The sequence below is a fragment of the Ursus arctos genome, unplaced genomic scaffold (genome assembly GCF_023065955.2).
Source record: "Ursus arctos isolate Adak ecotype North America unplaced genomic scaffold, UrsArc2.0 scaffold_22, whole genome shotgun sequence".
In the NCBI taxonomy this organism is placed as follows: Eukaryota; Metazoa; Chordata; class Mammalia; order Carnivora; family Ursidae; genus Ursus; species Ursus arctos.
This window is the reverse complement of record NW_026622897.1, coordinates 10,588,986-10,608,206: the sequence shown is the minus strand read 5'-3', so window position 1 is coordinate 10,608,206 and position 19,221 is coordinate 10,588,986. Positions and strand designations below refer to the sequence as shown.

Below are 19,221 nucleotides of genomic sequence, written 5' to 3'. Positions count from 1 at the left end.
GATTCATTACTTGCGTATAACACCCAGTGCACCATGCAATACGTGCCCTCCTTAATACCCATCACCAGCCTATAAAACACTTCACAGTGTAGGGATAGAGGGTACATTCCTCAATTTCATAAAAACCATCTATGCAAAGCCTACAGCAAATATCATTCTCAATGGGGAAAAGCTGGAAGCCTTTCCCTTAAGATCAGGAACATGACAAGGATGCCCACTCTCGCCATTATTACACAACACAGTACTAGAGGTCCTTGCAACAGCAATCGGACAACAAAGACGGATAAAAGGTACCCAAATCGGCAAAGAAGAAGTCAAACTGTCTCTCTTCGCAGATGACATTATACTCTATATGGAAAACCCAAAAGAATCCACCCCCAAACTACTAGAAGTTATAGAACAATTCAGTTATGTGGCGGAATACAAAATCAATGCTCAGAAATCAGCTGCATTTCTATACACGAACAAGGAGACTGAAGAAAGAGAAATTAGGGAATCCATTCCATTTATAATAGCACCAAAAATCATACATTATCTTGGAATTAACTTAACCACAGACGTAAAGGATCTATATTCTAGAAACTACAGATCACTCTTGAAAGACGTTGAAAAAGACACAAAAAGATGGAAAAATATTCCATTTCCTTTCATCTTATAAGACCTCTATTAGCCCCAATTTATTTTTCTTACCAAGAAAGGTTCTGTGGTTAATTACTTGTGGTTTTCTCCCTTTAACCCTCAAATTCATGGAACACATTTTTTTTTGTTTGAAGTCTGTTTCCTCAAAGGAAAGTATATATTAATTGTTAATTCTTAAGTCTCAGTTTCATCTTCCCAAACCTTAAAGGAGTAAAATCAAAATTGTTTCACTAGATATCACATATTCCTGGAGGTTATAAGTTTATTTGTATTGTCACCTTATACCACATATCAAATAAATCTCAAATTATTTACAGATTCCGCTGTTTTTAAAAATCTATTAGAACGAACTCAGGGGATATAGTCTCTATGAGCCCTTCTTTTAAAACTGCAGAAGACGAACTTCAGATAAATAAGAGATAAATGGTAACAACTCTTACAAACAAAATTATGACAATTACCAAATCCACATAACTATACTAGTAGCCAAAAACAAAACAAAACTATGGAGATTATGGTTGGAAAACAGAATGTAAACATTTTAAACTTAAACAACATAGAAATATTATAAATGACATTATACACATATATATTAAAATACTCATATACACACATATATTAAACATTTTGTATATACTTATACATACATAAAATGTATGTTTTAATAAACAAGCTATATATGCAACATATACTATTTTATAAGCTACATTAGATATAGTATTTATATGTTATATATAATATAGTACATACTATATACTATAATATCTAGTATATACTATTATATAGTATGTTATACTATATAGTATGCTATACTATATAGTATGTTATACTATATATCATATATATGATATATAGATCATATAGTATATATACACAATATATTAGACTATATACTATAGTCTATACATGTGCTACATACTATATATATATACATATATATATACTATAGTCATATAATTAACTATAGTATATATTATTTTTTTTAAATATACATTTTTAAGTAAATAAGGGTAAACACAAAGGCAAATAATTTAATGAGCAAAAATATATTACTGGAGAGGAAGAAACTGCAGCAAGGAAGTATAAATAAATCATTTACCTACTTATGGTAAGAAATAGATCATTACCTAATTATAGTAAGAAGTCAACACATTGCTGATGAAAGATAGATGAAATATTTTATACGTTTATTGTACTTATAAATTCATGTTATATAAAGATGATGACTAGAAAACACAAACCTTTCCATTTTTGAGAACATACACACACAAGTGCTTTTAAATTTCAACCCATGGGCACCTGGGCGGCTCAGTCAGTTAAGCATCTGCCTTCAGCTCAGGTCATTATCCCGGGATTGGGTTCCCTGCTCAGTGGGGAGTCTGATTCTCTCTCTACCCCTTCCTCCTACTCTGCTTTCTCTTGCTATGTATCTCTCTAATAATAAATAAATAAATAAATAATAATAAATAAATAAAATCTTTTTAAAAAATAGATTTCAACCCAGTAATTCCATTTCCAGAATATAAGTATGAGATTATTCATTTCAACACTACATTAGAATATTGGAAAACTGTATGTACACTAATAGGAGACTGGTTAAAGAATGATACAGCCATACAATGGAATACTGTGTATCCACCTTAATGGATAACAGCTCAATATGTACTGACATGAAAAGATATTCAAAATTCATCCTTGCATAAAAAGCAAAGCAGAGAATAATGCATGTAATATGCAATAATTTATGTAAAAAACAAATGTATGTAATGTGTGTATGCATCCGTGTACACATACAGGATCTAGAAAGATATTTATAAAATAGACGAGTGATTAACTTGGAAAGGGAAACTCTGGTGGGAGACGGGAATGAAAGAGGATTCTTATGCAAGGATGGTTCGATATTCACAAATCAATCCATGTGAAAAACTACGTTAACAAAATGAAGGATAAAAACCATACAATCATCTCAATAGATACAGAAAAAGCATTTGACAAAATTCAACATCCAGTCATGAATAAAAACTCTCAACAAAGTGGGCATAGAAGGGACATAATAAAAGCCATATATGACAAACCCATAGCTAACATCACGCTCAATGGTGATAAACTAAGAGCTTTTCCCCTAACACCAGGAAAAATACAAAGATGTCCACTCTCACCACTTTTATTCAATATAGTACTAGAAGGCCTAACATCTGCAATAAGGCAAGAAAAAGAAATAAAAGTCATCCAAATTGGAAAAGAAGAAGTTTAAATGTCACTTTTTATAAAGGACATGATACTGTAGAGGACCCTAAAGACTTCATCAAAAAACTATTAGAACTAATAAGTGAATTGAGTAAAGTTGCAGGATACAAAACTTCTGTACACTAATAACAAAGTAGCAGAGAGAGAAATTTTTAAAAAACTCCATTTATAATTGTACCAAAAAAGAACAAAATAACTAGACATAAACTTCACCAAAGAGGTGAAGACTTATACTCCGAAAACTATAGAACACTGATGAAAAAAACTGAAGAGGACATAAACAAATGAAAAGACACACTATGCTCAGGAATTGGAAGAATATTGTTAAAATGTCCACACTACCCAAAGCAATCTATAAATTTTATTAATATGTATTTTATTAAATTAATATATACACATTGTCCAAAAAAATCAAACTAAGCTAACTACAGCACCCACTATACCAATTTCTACCACACTCTCCCTTCCCCCAGATGCAACTGCTTTGAAATATCTTAACTGCTGTACACACTATTTACCACCACACTTTCTAAATGTTGTGCTTACGTAGCTTCATCAGCTACACAAATCTTGATCCTCTGAACAAATGAGGCATTTATTTTTCTGGGGTACGACAAGCCTGGGGGCAATGCAGGGCTGACACAGCATCTACCATGCCCCCGAGGACCCATCTGAAACCCCCTGTTCTGTCTCCTCAGCATGTGGCTTGCTCAGGCTTGTCACCTCACTGGGTCAAGAACGATGCTCCACATTTATCAGCTCAACTGTGTTCCAGGCAAGGAGAGGAAGGGCAAAGGGCAAGGGGTACAGGCACATTCCAGTCGCATCTGCCACCCAATTTCTGGTCATATGTCACTGGCCAGGATGATGCAAAATGACCACCCTTACCGACAAGAAAGGCAGGGAAATAATAACATTTCGCTAAGCATCCTGCCACCCTGTGTTCAATAAATAAGGGAGAGAGGAGAAAGGACACTGCAGTGGTCACTAGCAGTATTAGAACAGTGCTATTTCTTGATTTTTCCATTTTGCATTCACTATCAATTTCTAGGGCTGGTAGTAAAAGCTTCAGTTCTCTTATATCACACTTGCACCCCGTTTGCCTTCACTACATTCTTCCAATATAGCTATAGTTGACCCTTGGACAACATAGGTCTGAACAGCACAGGTCCACTTATGTGTTGATTTTTTTTTCAATAAATATATGGAAATTATTTGGACATTTGTGACAATTTGAAAAAACTCACAGACAAACCACTTAGCCTAGAAATATAGGAAAAAATTAAGAAAAAGGCGTCATGAATTCATAAACCATATGTAGATACTAGCCTATTTTGTCATTTAGTACCATAAAATATATACAAATTATTAAAAGCCAAAGTTTATCAAAACTTATACACATAAACACAGACCCTACATACGTGGCATCCCTCGGTGAAAAAGAAATGTACACAAAGATGCGTTAGATCATAACTGTATAAAACTCACTGTAGTACATATTACATTACTCTCGTAATCTTGCAGCCAGCTCCTATTGCTATTGCCATAAGCTCAAGTGTTGTGAGTATCCATGGAAAATGCCCTAGGTTGGTAAGCGTCTCTGCGTGAACAGTTTGTCTCTCCAATAAGTTATGTATCATAATAAAAAGTGATCTCTGGAGGTTCTCCCACTTTTTATTGTGTCTTGTGCAATACCATAAACCTTGACTAACACCATGGGACTCACACAGAGTGCTGGAAGTGCTCCCCAAAAGTAGAGAACAGTCGTGACAGTATAAGGAAAAGTTGAATTGTTTCATATGTACTATAGACTGACGTCTGCAGCTGTGGTTGCCATCATTTCAAGATAAATGAAGCCAGCCAAAAGACGACTGTCAACAAATAAAAGGAAATTTGTGAAGCTGTCATTGCAGCTATGCCAGCAGGAGCAAAAACCTTACACATTTTTGCAAAATAGCTTTTTGTCATAATGAAAATACAGCTTTTATGGGGGTACAAGGATTGCTATAAGAAGGCATAGCTATAGACTCTTAATGATTCGAGAAAAAATGAAGTTTTTATATGACAAAGCAAAAGGCAGGTGAAGGATCTAAAGCTGGGGAATTTAATGCCAGCAAAGGCTAGTTTGATAATTTTAGAGAGAAGTTCGACTTTAAGAATGTCAAGCTAAGAGGAGAAGCATCTTCACCTGATGAAGAGGCAACAGATGGGTTTCCAGACACTATTAAGAAAATCACTGAGAAAGGATTTCTGCCTAAACAGGTTTTTAATGCAGATGAAAGTGTTCTATTTTGGGGGGGAAATGCCATAAAGGACATTTATGAGTAAGTGAGCGTAAGGGTTTAACATAGAAAGGGATAGGTTAACTCTACTATTTTGTACAAATGCAGTTGAGTTTGTGATCAGGACTGCCCTTATCTATAAAGCCGCTAGCCTGTAACTCTTGAAGGGAAAAGATAAACACTAGTTGCCAGTCTTTTGGTTGTACGTAAGAAGGCCTGGACAGTGAGAACTCTTCTGGATTGCTTCTATTGATGCTTTGTCTCTGAAGTCAGAAAGCAACTTGCCAGTGAGAGACTGCCTTTTAAAGTTCGTTTGATATTGGGCAATGTTCCTGGCCATGCAGAACCCTTCGAGTTCAATATCAAAAGTATCAAAGTGGTCTACCTTCCCCCAAATACAATGTCTCTAATTCAGTCTCTAGATCAGGGAGTGGAAAGGACCTTTAAAGCTTATTACACATGGTACTATATGGAAAAGATTATCAACACTATGGAAGAAACCCTGAAAATTATAACATCTTGCAAGTCTGGAAGGATTTCACCATTGAAAATGCCATTGTTTTTAGAGAAAAGGTCCTGAAAGCCAACAAACTCAAAACAATACATTTCTGATGGAGAAAACTGTGTCCAGATATTCTGCATGACTTCACAGGATTTAAAGACATAACCACTCAAGGAAATAATGAAAGAGATTGTGGATATAACCAAAAAAAAAAAAAAAAAAAAAGATGGGGGGTAAATGGTTTCAAGATAATGGATGTTGGAGAAATTCAAGACCTGATAGACACCTTACCAGAGGAATTAACAGAAGAGGAAATGATGGCGATGTGCACTTCTGAACCAGTGCCAGGCGATGAGGAACAAGGCGTAGAAGCAGCAGTGCCAGAAGACAAATTGGTATTAGACCATCATTCAGGATTGCTTTTGACCTCATTCATGATGTAGACCCATCTATGATCTGGGCACTGAAACTAAAGCAAATGGTGGGAGAATAATTGGTACTGAGAGAAACACTTCTGGAGAAATAAAAAAGCAAAAAAACCAGAAATTATTATGTTTTTCCATCAAGCGTTCCCATATTTCCTTCCACTTCCTCCACCTGTTCTGCCTCTGCTACCCAAGACAGCAAGACCAACCCTTCCTCTCCTCCTCAGCCTATTCAATTTGAAAATGATGATGAAAACCTTTGATAATCTACTCCCACTTAATGAATCATGTCATATAGTTAATAAACTTATCTGTTGCATATGAGTGTCTTTGTATGAAAATCTAATAACTGAACAGCAAAAACCGTACATGGTTTTGTGTCATCCAAGGTCATCACGGCCTACTTATTCATCATGAAGAACGTCATGTGTAAGACTTGCGTGGAAATGGATAGCTTATCCTTACACAGGCATTGGGTGACTGATATTTAATATAAAATTACTAATGTGTTAGTTTTCCATTTTATAACTTTGCTTCCAAAGAATTACATCATGGTAGAGTTTGCTTCTCTCTCATAATTATAGAAATTGTGCTTCAGCCTATCATCACAGGTAAGTGGGGTTTTTTAATGTAACAATGTTTCCAGTACAGTATTATGGCTATGACTATGCTGTAACATTTTTATAACTATTCGTTAGTGGATAGGCTAGGCTACAGCAAAGTAATTGTATCAAATTACACGAGGCTACCATAAAGCAATCATATTGCTTCCTCTTCATTATCAGTGCATGAATCATTACACAAAATCATTACAATAATTACAAGAAATTCATAGTTTCTTTTTCAGATCATCTTTTCTTTTTTGATGTCTAGTGTTAGTAATAATTTCACATCTGCAGTGTTTTGTATCATACAAGATGATTTTGATGTTGGTACCGAGTTCATCTTGCAAACAGACAACATAAACTTATAGTATCAATGCAGGACAGTATTGTAGATGTATTTTCTCATTATAATTTTCTTAAAAACATTTTTCTCTACCTCCCTTTACTGTAAAATATATATATATACATATATATATATAAGTATACTATATATAAAGTTTTATATATATATATAATGTAAGATATATATATACATACATACATATATATATACATATATATATATACATACATATATATATATATATATATATATATATGACATACAAAATGTGTTAATCGACCATTTATACCACCAGGAAGGCTTCTAGTCCACAGTACATTATTAGTAGTTAAGCTTTGGAGGAGTCAAAAGTTTTATGCAGATTTTTCACTGTGCAGATAGGTGGTACCCCAACCCCTGTGCTGTTTAAGGGTCAACTGTATGTACAAGAGCTTTTTAGATAAATTAGTAATGTATACATTGCAAATTCAATTTGCTATCTGTTGGGCCACATAGCATACCTCCCCTCACCATCACAAATTTTTGGTTTTATTAAAATGTTATTTGCTTCATTTTCTATGTATTTATCTTTAATTTGACCACATCCTCCATCATATCTGTGAAAATTCTTCCATTTTTATTTTCTGAAACATCCCTGACGTCAGTGTTTCAAGTCTATCTTTATCCACAATTCTTCCCCAGAGCATTTTATCCATCTATTCCCGTCAGAGATGGCTACTTTCTACCTGCTAGACAGGGTACCAACCTGGCAAACCCACCCCCTCCCACTTTCCTGTGTAGCACCTCCCGTCTCCTGAGTTTACTCCTCATTTTGATCAAGCATATCTTCCCAAAACTTTACAAGGGAAAGATTTTAATTTTTACTTCTTACCTACCCAGAAGTATTTTTATTCTACCATGACACTTGTTGGATAGTTTGGCTGAGCCTAGAATTCTGAGTTGATAATGGTTTTCCCTCAAAATTTTAAAGTCCATTATTCTTCAGTTTTCTGTAACTATAGAGAAGTTCAGTATTGTTATGATTTATAAAAGCTATGTTATCTGTTTTTCTCATCTTGCCATCTCTTCAAATCATCTCTTTAGACTGGTGTTAATTATCGTATGATTTGAGGTGAGTAGGAGTAAAGACTTTTTCACTTATTGGCTGGACACACCACAGATCCTTTCAAACTAGAGGCTAGTGTTCTTAATTTCAGGAATACTGTATTATTATTTCTTTGATAATTGTCCCCTGTCATTTTCTCTATTCTCTCCTTCTATAATAGCCCAATATTGCATCTCCTGGGTTTATCTTCCAAATTTCCTAATTTTTCTATTTTCTACCTTTTTACTATATTTCCTGCAAGAGTTTCTTGACATTATCTTTCGGCACTTATATTTTTTTTTTTAGTCACTGTTTTGGTTTCATTTTAGCGCATCTCCCTGTTCTCTGAATATACTTTTTTTAAAAAAAAAAGGTTTTGTTTATTTATCTGTCAGGGAGAGAGAGAGCACAAGCAGGGGGAGAAGCAGGCTCCCCACTGAGCAAGGAGCCCAACTTGGGACTCGATCCCAAGACCCTGGGATCATGACCTGAACCGAAGGAAGACACTTAACTGACTGAGCCACCCAGGCGTCCCTGAATATACTTTTTTAGCAGCACACACACACACACACACACACACACCAGTATCTGGAAAGGTTTCTCTTGAGTTGTTCAATTTCTCAAGAGAAAAATATCCTCTAATTTCTGAGGAGTACCATTTCCTTTTTATTTTTTTCCGATTTTTATTTAAATCCTAGTTAGCTAACATACAGCACAATATTGGTTTCAGGAGAATTCAATGATTGATCACTTACATACAACACCCAGTGCTCATCACAACAAGTGCCCTGAGGAGTCCCATTTCTGGCAAAAACCCTATGTATGATTTTTCAGGCCCAACCATAGGTAATTACAAAGGCTTTATCTGACATGTCTAACGGGGAAGGCTGCCCTCCCCACACCAGACTTAATATATAGCCAGTGTATTACAGTTTCTGAAGGAAGTTATAGTCAAGGACTAAGGCCTCCCTGGCCAGCCATGCTCTTATGAATATCTGCACTTAGAAGGGTACCTGACACGGGCACCTGGGTGGCACAGCGGTTAAGCGTCTGCCTTTGGCTCAGGGCGTGATCCCGGTGTTATGGGATCGAGCCCCACATCAGGCTCCTCTGCTAGGAGCCTGCTTCTTCCTCTCCCACTCCCCTGCTGTGTTCCCTCTCCCGCTGGCTGTCTCTATCTCTGTTGAATAAATAAAATCTTAAAAAAAAAAAAAAAAAAAGAAGGGTACCTGACAGATAGTGGCACCCAATACTGTTAGTTGAATAAATGACATATCTACAAAGTGCCAGGCACTGTGCTAGGCACTGAGGATACAATGGTGTGCCAGCACCTGGTCTCATGTTGCCTGTATTCTAGAGGAGGAATATGAGGTTAACAGAGGGATCCTAAACTCATTTGGGTACGCAGTGGAAGAAGGGCAGTCATGGAAGTCTTCCTTGAGAAAGCAGTATTTGAGTTGAGATATAAAAGCTGGCCAGATGGTAGTGATGGGGCTGTGGCAGAGAGAAATAAATCCATGTAAAAGTCCATGAGCAAGGAAAAAGCCTGGTGTGCTGTATCACAGTGCCAAATTATGGGAGAGAGGATGTGAAAAGGAGCTGGAGAGGCAGGCAGCGGGGAGATCAAGGCCATATCAAAGATTTTGGACTACTGGAAGGACATAGTAGATCACTGAAGGGCTTGGGTAGGAAAATGGGGGAAGAAAATAGCTTTCCCTAAAAAGAGCAAACTAGAATTTTGGGAAGATGGCTGAGTAGGAGGATTCTGATCTCACATCATCCCACAGACACACCTAAATAAGAGCTACATTTAAGCGAGTAACTGAAAATGCCCTGAAGACTGGCAGAACAGACTTCCACATGTCATTGTAGACAGAAAGCCACATAAAAAGGGTAAGAGGGGTAGAGAGGCAGCTGGGAGCCAAACCCTGGCACAACTAACCACAAACAGGAGGGGTGTCACAAGCACGGAGAAAAGGATCGTACTCCAAACTGGGAAACCAAGTCTCCCTAACATCTGACTTTGAAAACAAGTGAAGCTTAACTCCAGAACATTTAAAAGTCAGGGAGCTTACCCTTGGGAGACCTAGCGAGTGATAGGAAACGGATTACCCACCCATAAAAAGACAGCATACCAGAGAACTCATCCCAAGACATGGCACAGAAGCAGCAGTTTGAAATGGACCTAGGGTGTATGTGAAGACTTACTGATGCACCTTAGAACGGGTACAAGAGGGACAGGGATCTGCAGGAGATTATTCCAGAAACAAAAGTGCTGGCAACCACAATTTCTCTTCCCCTCCCCCAGCCTCCATAGCCAGAGGATCCTGGGAGCCATTTCTACCACTCTCCATCTACCTTGCTAGCATCGTAAGGCCCCACCACAGTGTTTCCATGTGCAACCACTGCATCCAACCCACCTGCCTTGGCACACATCCCTCCAAAGAGGCTCCTGCTCCCCCACTCGCAGCAGGCAACCCTGGACTGGACTAGTGCCACCCCAAACTGACTCCTTCCCTGGGTGAAAGGAGAGGAGATAACCCCACACACTGGTGTGCCTGCAGTTCCTTCAGCTGTGCCTGTTAGTTGGCTGCAAGAACAGCAGCTGTGAAAGGGCTAAATGGAGATAGCCAGGGTGAGTGCTGGCCCCACCCACCAGTGAACTCCCTGCAGCTGCAACTGGGCCTCTCCACAGCACAGGGAGCAAACCCTGCCTCAAAATGGGACAAAATGGGACCCCGTAGCTAGACTGAAGGAAACTGCAGCTTGGCGACAACAGGAGGGTGCATGCAGCCCACACAGGGAACACCCCTAGAGAACCCAGTTCTGGTGACCAGGGGGGACTGCACTAGAGGGCACCACAGGACCTCCTCCATAGAAAACCGTTACTTTCAAGACCAGGAGATATAACTGACTTACCTAATACATAGAAACAAAGAGGGCTAGATGTGGGAGCCAGAGGAATATGTCCCAAACGGAAGCACAAGAAAAAAAAAAATCACAGTAAAAGAGTTGAGTGAAATGGAGATAGGCAATATGCCTGATAAAGAATTCAAAAAAAACGGTCAAAAAAATACTCAATGAACTTGATAAATTCAGTGAGAACTTCAAAAAAGAGATAAGAAACATTCAAAAGAACTGGTCAGAGCTAAAGAATGCAATAACTGCAATGAAAAATACACTGGAGGGAATCAATAGCAGATTAGAGAATGCAAAAGAATGGATAGGCAATCTGGAAGACATGGAAACCAGCTAAGCTGAATAGCAAAAAGAAAAAAAGAATGATGGGAAATGAGAGTGAGTTAGGGCGCCTGTGTGGCTCAGTTGGTTAAGCATCCAACTCTTGATTTTGGCTCGGGTCATGATCTCAGGGTCATGAGATCAAGCCCCACATCGGGCCCCACACTCAGTGTGGAGCCAGCTTAAGATTCTCTCTCTCTCTCTTCCTCTGCCCCTCCCCCGACTCATGCACACTCTCTCTCTAAAAATAAAATAAAAAGAAAAAAGAAATGAGAGTAAGTTAAGGGAAATGTGTGACATCAAGTATAATAACATTTGCATTACAGGGATCCCAAAGAGAAAATAAAGAGGCAGACAATTTTTTTGAAGAAATAAAGGCTGAAAACTTCCCAAATCTGGGGAAGAAAACAGATATCCAGGCCCAGGAAGCACAGAGAGCCCCTAACATGATGAACCCAAGGATGTCCATACCAAGACACATAATAAATGAAATGGAAAAAAGTAATCATAAAGAGAGAGAATTTTAAAAGCAGCAAAACAAAATGGTTACGTGGAAGGAAAAGCCCATAAGGCTATCAGATGATTTTTTTAGCAGAAACTTTGTAGGCTAGAAGAGAATAACATGATATATTCAAAGTAGCATGATGTATTCAAAGGAAGTGCTGAAAGAAAAAAAATACGACCAAGACTACTCTACCCGGCAAAATCATCATTCAGGATTGAAGGAGAGATAAAGAGTTTCCCAGACAAAGGAGTTCATCACCACTAAAGCAGCCTTCCAAAGAAATGTTAAAAGGAATTTTTCAAGTGGAGAAAAGGCTGTAACTAGGAGAAAATTATGAAAGAATAAATTTCATAGATAAAGGCAAACACATAGTAAAGATAGCATCTTAACCACTTATAAAGCCAGTATGGAGGTTAAAAAACAAAATTAGTAATATCAATTATATCTACAAAAATTAGTCAAAGGATACACAAATTTTTTAAAAACATAACATCATATACATAAAACATAGAAGGGGAAATAAAAATTTAGTGTTTTAAGAATGTATTTGAACTAACCATCAATTTAATACACACTGCAATACACATAGGGTGTTATATATGAACCCAATGGTAAATATAGATTTTTAAAAACCTAAAATAAATACACAAAAAAATAAAGACAAAGGAACCCAAGCATAACGCTAAAGAAAGCAATCAAGGCACAAAGAAAGAGCAAGAAAAGAAAAAAGGAATAGAAAACTACAAAAACAATTGGAAAACAATTAACAAATAGCAATAAGTACATACCTATCAATAATTTCTTTATATGCAAATGGATTAAATGCTCCAATCTAAAGAAATAAGCCGAATGAATGGATTAAAAAAAAAAAGACCAATCCATATGCTGCCTAGAAGAGACTCACTTCAGATCTAATGAGGCAGACACAATGCAGGTGAAGGGATGGAAAATATATTCAATGCAAAGGGAAGCAAAAAAGGGGAGAGAGGAACAATATTTATATCACAGAAACAGATTATTTATTTATTTATAGGGAGTGAGCACAAGGGTAAGACAGAGGGAGAAGGAGAGAGAAAAACTTAAGTGGGCTCAGTGTGGAGACCAACATGGGGCTTGATCTCACGATCCTGAGATTATGACCTGAGCTGAAATCAGGAGTCAGACGCTTAACTGACTGAGCCACGCAGGTGCCCCAGATAAAATGGACTTTAAATCAAAGACTGTAATTAGAGAAAAAGCATACTACATAATGATAAACAGATCGATTATAAAAAGAGGATATAACTATTATAAATAACTATGCACCCAACATAACAGCATATAAATATGTAACTATTAACAGACATAAAGAGAAAAACTGACAATAATACAACAGTAGTAGGGAACCTTAATACCCCATATATATCAATGGATAGATCATCCAGACAGAAAATCAACAAGGAAACAGTGGCTTTGAACAACACATTAGACCAGATGAAGTTAACAGATATATACAGAACATTCCATCAAAAACAGTAAAATACATATTCTTTTCCAGTGCACATGGAACCTTATCCAGGATAGATCATATGTTAGTTCACAAAAAGTCTCAATAAATGTAAGATTCAAATCACATCAATAATATGTTTTAATCACAACAGTATGAAACTAGAAATCAGTTACAAGGAAAATACTGGAAAAAAACACAAACCTGTGACAGCTACACAACATGCTATTAAACAATAAATGGGTCCACCAAAAAATCAAAGATGAAATTAAAAAATACAAGGAGGCAAGTGAAAATTAAATACAATGATCCAAAATCTTAGGCACACAGCAAAAACAGTTCTGAGAGGGAAGTTGATAGCAATACAGACCTATATCAAGAAACAAGAAAAATCTCAAATAAGCAATCTAACTTTGCACCTAATGGAACTAGAAAAAGAAGAACAAACAAAAGCCAAAGTTAGTAGAAGGAAGAAAATAATAAAGATTAGAGCAGAAATAAATTTTAAAAATATATTAAACCAAGAGCTGATTACTTGAAAAGAGATATAAAATTGATGGTTCTTTAGCTGGATTCATCAACAAAAGAAGAGATGACTCAAATAAAATCAGAAAGGAGGAGAAATAATAATTGACACCATAGAAATACAAATAATTATATGAGACTTCAATGAAAAATTATATGGCAGCAAATTGGATCACCTAGAAGAAATGGATAAATTCCTAGAAACGTACAATCCTCCAAACCTGAATCAGGAAAAGAGAAAAAATCTAAACAGACCAATTACTAGTAACAAAATGGAATCAGTAGTCAAAAAATTTCCAACAAAGAGAAGGGCAGGACAAGATGGACTTATAGGTGAATTCTACCAAACATTTAAAAAAGAGTTAATACCTATTCTCAAACTATTTCAAAAATATGGAAGAGGAAGGAAAACTTCCAACTTCATTTGATGAGGCCAGTATTACTCTGATATCAAAACCAGACAAAGACAGTACGAAACAAAACAACAACAAAACTAAAGGCCAATGTTCCTGATGAACATCGATGCAAAAATTCTCAACAAAATATTGGCAAATCAAATTCAACAATACATTTAAAAAATTATCCACCATGGGGGTGGCTCGGTGGCCCAAATGGTTAAGCATTCGACTTTTGGTTTTGGCTCAGGTTATGATCTCACAGTCCTGACTCCATACTCAGTGGGGAGTCTGCTTCAGATTCTCTCTCCCTCTCCCTTTATCCCTCTCCCCACTCACTTGCTCTCTCTCTCTCAAATAAATAAATAAGTAAAATCTTTTTTTTAAAGACTTATTTAATTGATACAGACAAAATGTACATATGGGTGCATGTAGTGGGGAGGAGCAGGGGGGGGAAAGAGAGAATCTTTCAAGCAGACTCCACACTGAGTGTGGAGCATGACATGAGGCTCAATCCCAAGACTCTGAGATCATGACCTGAGCTGAAACCAAGAGTCTGCCACCCAGGTGCCCCAATAAATAAAATCTTTCAAAAAATTATCCACCATGATCAAGTTGGATTTATTCCAGGCATGCAAGAGTGGTTAAATATTTGCAAATCAATCAATGTGATATATCATCTTAATAAGAGGAAAGATAAAACCACAGGAACATCCCAACAGATGCAGAAAAAGCATTTGACAAAATACAACATCCATTCATAATAAAAAATCTCAACAATGTAGGTTTAGAGGAAGCGTAACATCATAAAGGACATGTATGACAAACCCACGGCTAACATCATGATCAATGGTGAAAATCTGAAGAGTTTCCTCTAAGATCAGGAACAACACAAGAATGCCCACTATCACCACTTTCATTCAACATAGTACTGAAAGTCCTAGCCACAGCATGAGACAAGAAAAAGAAAAGGCATTCAAAATGGAAAGAAGCAAAACTGTCACTATTTCTAGATGACATAGTAATATATACAAAAAACCCTAAAAACTCAACCAAAAAAACTATTTAAATAAATTCAGTACAGTTACAGGATACAAAATCAATATACAGAAATCCACTGCTTTTCTATACACTAATAACTAAGTAGCAAAAAGAGAAATTAAGAAAATAATCTATTTACAATTACACACGCACAAAAATTAAAATCCGAGGAATAAATTTAACCAGGGAGCTTTAAAAGACCTATACTCTGAAAATACAAGACATTGATGAAAGAAATAGAAGATGACACAAATGGAAAAATATACCATGGTCACAGATTAGAACAATTAATATCACCAAAATATCCATACTAACCCAAAGCAATCTACAAATTCAAAGGAATTCCTTTTAAAATACCAATAACAGTTTTCACAGAAAATAAATAATCCTAAAATTTGTATTGGAACCATAAAAGGCCTTGAATAGCCAAAGAAGTCTTGAGAAAGAAGAACAAAGGAAATATTACAATCCCAAATTTCAAGATATACTACAGATCTGTTGAAATAAAAACAGTATAGTTGGCACAAAAATAGACGCACAGATCAATAGAACAGAATAGAGAGTACAGAAGTAAGCGCACAATTATATGGTCAATTAATTTATGACAAAGGAGGCAAGAATATACAGTGGAGAAAAGATAATCTTTTTAATACATGGTGTGGGTAAACTGGACAGCTACATGGAAAAGAATAAAAGTGAGCCACCTTCTTACACCATACACAAAAATACACTCAAAATGAATTAAGGACCTAAATGTAAGGCCTGAAAGCTTAAAAGCATAAGACAAAACATACACAGTAATGTCTTTGATATCAGTCTTAGCAACATATTTATGGATATGTCTCCTCATGTAAGGGAAGCAAAGCAAAAATAAACTACTGGGACCACACAAAAATAAAAAGCTTTCTCACAGGAAAGGAAATCATCAACAAAACAAAAAGGCAAACTACCAGGGAGAAGATATTTACAAATAATATATCCAATAATGGGTTAACATCCAAAATATATAAAGAACTTACACAACTCAACACCAAAATAAAATCCAATTAAAACATGAAGAGAGCACCTGAATAGACATTTTTCCAAAGAAGACACACAGATGGTCAGTAGACACATGAAAACATGCTTAACATCACTAATTATCAGGGAAATGCAAATCAAAACCACAATGAGATAGCACTTCCCACAACTGAGAATGGCTAGCATCAAATAGACAAGAAATAAAAATGTTGGAGAAGATGTAGAAAAAAAGAGAACTCTCAAGCACTGTCGGTGGGAATGTAAACTGGTGCAACTACTGTAGAAGACAATATAGAGATTCCGCGAAAAATTAAAAATACAAATCCACATGATCCAGCAATTCCACTATGGGGTATTTAGCCAAAGGAAATGAAAACACTAATTTGCAAAGATATATTTTCACACTTATGTTTCTTGCAGCATTATTTGCAACAGGTAAGATATGGAAGCAACCCAAGTGTCCATCAACAGATAAATGGATAAAGAAGATGTGGTGTATGTATACAGTGGAATGTTACTCAGCCATAAAAAACAATGAAATCTTGCCATTTGTGAAAACATGGATGGACCTACAGGGTATTATGTTAAGTGAAATAAGTCAGACAGATAAAGACAAATACCATACAATTTCACTTACATGTGGAATCTAAAAGACAAATGAATGAACAAATGAAATAATTTTTTTTTAGTTTCACATTTTTATTTAAATTCCAATTAGTTAAACATACAGTGTAATATTAGTTGCAGGTGTAGAATTTAGTGATTCATCGCTTATATACAACACCCAATGCTCATCCCAAGTGTCCTCCTTAATAAAACAAATTTTTAAACACAGAGAACAAACTACTGGTTGCCAGAGAGAGGTGATGGGGAGGGGTTGGGTGGAATATATAAAGCAGATTAAGAGATACAAACTTTTGGGGCGCCTGGGTGGCACAGCGGTTGGGCGTCTGCCTTCGGCTCAGGGCGTGATCCCGGCGTTATGGGATCGAGCCCCACATCAGGCTCCTCCGCTATAAGCCTGCTTCTTCCTCTCCCGCTCCCCCTGCTTGTGTTCCCTCTCTCGCTGGCTGTCTCTGTCTCTGTCAAATAAATAAATTAAATCTTTAAAAAAAAAAAAAAAGAGATACAAACTTTTGCTTATATAATAAATAAGTCACAAGGATGAAAAGTACAGCATAGGAAATATAGTCAATAATATCATAATAACATGTGCTGACAGATGGTAATTAAACTTGTGGTGAACATTTCATAATTGTAAAATCACTATGTTGTACACCTGAAACTAATAATATTATGTGTCATCTATACTTTAATAGAAAAACATATTTATCAGGAAAAATATAATGAACTTGGTTAATGGAGAGTCAATAAGTTAGATCAATTAAGAATATACTCCTAACTCTCACATGTATGATCAAATGATCTTTCACAAGTGTTCCAAGACTATTTAATGGAGAAAGAAAAGTCTTTTCAACAAATGGTGTTGAAAAAAACGGATATCCACATGCAAAAACAATGAAGTTTGATCCTTACACCTTACTTACACCACAGAAAAAAAAACCAACTCGAAATGCATCAAAGTCCTAAACACAAGACCTAAAGTTATTAAACTCTTAGAAGAAAACAGAGCAAGCCTTATAATATTGAATTTGGTGATGATTTCTTGGATATGACACCAAAAAACATAGACAACAAAAGCATAAATAGATAAATTTTGACTACATCAAATTTTAAAACTTCTGTGCACTGAACACAATCAACAGGGTGAAAAGGCAACTTATGGAATGGTAGAAAATAATTACAAATCATACATGTGATAAGGAGCCAATATCCAGAATACCTGAGGAGCTCCTTTAAGTCAACAATAAAAAAAATCCAAATTATCTGATTTTAACATGGGCAAGGGACTTGAAAAGACATTTCTCCAAAGAAGATATAAGGATCTCAATAAGTATAAAAAAGATGCTCAATATCATTAATCATTAGAGAAATGTAAATCAAAACCACAATGAGATATCATCTCACACGCATTAGGATGGTTTTTTATTATTATTATGCTATGTCAGTCACCGTATAGCACATCATTAGTTTTTGATGTAGTGTTCCATGATTCATTGTTTGCATATAACACCCAGTGCTCCATGCAATACGTGCCCTCCTTAAGACCCATCACCGGGCTAACCCATCCCCCCAGCCCCCTCCCCTCTGAAACCCTCGGTTTGTTTCCTGTAGTCCATAGCCTCTCATGCTTCATCTCCCTCTCTGATTTCCTCCTTTTCATTTTTCCCTTCCTTCTCCTAATGTCCTCCATGCTATTCCTTATGTTCCACATATAAGTGAAACCATATGATAATTTTCTTTCTCTCCTTGACTTATTTCATTAGCATAATTCTCTCCAGTTCCATCCATGTAAAAAAACAGAGGGGCGCCTGGGTAGTTCAGTCGGTTAAGCATCTAACTCTTGGTTTCGGCTCAGGTCATTATCTCATAGGTTGTGAGATCGAGCCCCACGTCTGGCTCCACGCTCAGTGCACAGTCTGCTTAAAGTTCTCTTAAGATTCTTTCTCTCTCTCTCTCTGACCCCCCCCCATCAATGGTGTGCATTCTCTCTCTAAAATAAAGAAATAATCTTAAAAAAAACACAACAGAAAATAACAAGTGCTCACAAGGATGTGGAGAAATTAGAACCCTTGTGTACTATTGGTGAAAATGTATAATGGTGTATCCATTACAGAAGAAAGTATGGCAGTTCCTCAAAAAAATAAAAACAGAATTACCATATGACCTAGTAATACCTCTTCTAGGTATAAATCCAAAAGCATTAATAGCAAGGTCTCAAAGAGATATTTGCATACCCACAGTCATAAAACCATTATTCA

General features: G+C 36.3%; 1 long non-coding RNA gene across 5 annotated transcripts in view; it reads right to left on the bottom strand.

Moving 5' to 3' along the window:
- Positions 1 to 5,907: 5,907 nt before the first annotated feature.
- Positions 5,908 to 19,221, bottom strand: part of LOC130544540 (uncharacterized) — a 38,861-nt gene continuing 25,547 nt past the window's right edge. For 4 of the 5 annotated variants that reach the window (XR_008960905.1, XR_008960908.1, XR_008960904.1 and 1 more), the window contains one exon: positions 17,058 to 17,421. This is a non-coding gene — a long non-coding RNA (uncharacterized LOC130544540). Of the gene's footprint in view, positions 6,140 to 17,057; positions 17,422 to 19,221 lie in introns of those variants that run through there. The other variant, XR_008960907.1, reaches the window with a different exon arrangement.